General features: G+C 41.0%; 1 non-coding gene across 1 annotated transcript; it reads left to right on the top strand.

The window, feature by feature from the left end:
• Positions 1–589: 589 nt before the first annotated feature.
• LOC136478647 (small nucleolar RNA R71) lies at positions 590–698 on the top strand. The gene has a single exon (XR_010764366.1). It is a non-coding gene; the product is annotated as a small nucleolar RNA R71 (small nucleolar RNA).
• The last annotated feature ends 237 nt before the right edge of the window (positions 699–935 follow it).

The following is a 935-nucleotide window of genomic DNA, read 5'->3' as shown; positions in this document are numbered from 1 at the left end:
CTATGTTGGTTCTTAATGGAAATGAGATGTTATCCATTTTTTACTCATATTTTCTAATATTATATCATTGGAAGCTAATTTCCTAGACTAGATAAGCTCTCCATAATTTTAGCTTGGCCAGAAATCAATTCTCTCATGGGTGGTTGATTGAAATTATTGAAATTATTGAAGTTTGGCCTTTGTTGCTGATTCCATCCTTGATTTTGTTGAGGACAAAAGTAATTGTTGTTGATGAAGTTCACATCCTCATGGGTTTTAGGACAGTTGTTCCCTGAATGCCCAGTGTTTCTACACTGTTCACATGTCATGCGGGAATCATAAATGTGCATGACTTCTTGCTTCTCATTGGCTTGATCTTTGAGCTTCTTCATCAGTAGGTCCATCTTAGCAGACAACATGTCTACCTCCACCTCTCTTGTGGGTCTGAAGACATTCTTCATTTCAACCTTGGTTGGAGGCCATCTTCTCTAGAAGAGCTGATGCAGCTAGTATGGTGAGTGACAAGAATGCACCTCCAGCAGCATCCATAGTCTCACGGGTACTGTTGGTCAACCAATGGTAGCAAGTCTGAATAAGTAGCTAATTCTCCATCCCATGATGAGGACATTCCGCAATGTAATCTTGAAAGTGTTCACATGCCTCAAGGATAGATTCATCATGTTGTTGCTGAAAACTTGAAATTCTCCCACATAGAGCATTTGTGCTTGCCTGTGTGAAAGAACTTTGCTAGGAAGGCAGTGGAGCAGTTGTCCCATGTAGTGTATCTATCTTTGTTGGCATAGAACCATTGCTTTGCCTTTTCCAAGAGTGAGAATGGGAAGAGGCGAAGTAGTATGGCATCTTGGGTCACTCCTTTGATGGTGAAAGTGCTACAGATCTCTAGGAAGTGTTGTAGATGTACACTCGCATCTTCATGTGCCTTTCTACAAAACTGG

Source organism: Miscanthus floridulus, chromosome 8 (assembly GCF_019320115.1).
Source record: "Miscanthus floridulus cultivar M001 chromosome 8, ASM1932011v1, whole genome shotgun sequence".
In the NCBI taxonomy this organism is placed as follows: domain Eukaryota; kingdom Viridiplantae; phylum Streptophyta; class Magnoliopsida; order Poales; family Poaceae; genus Miscanthus; species Miscanthus floridulus.
The sequence above is the reverse complement of the archived record's forward strand: the minus strand, read 5'-3'. Positions and strand labels throughout refer to the sequence as shown.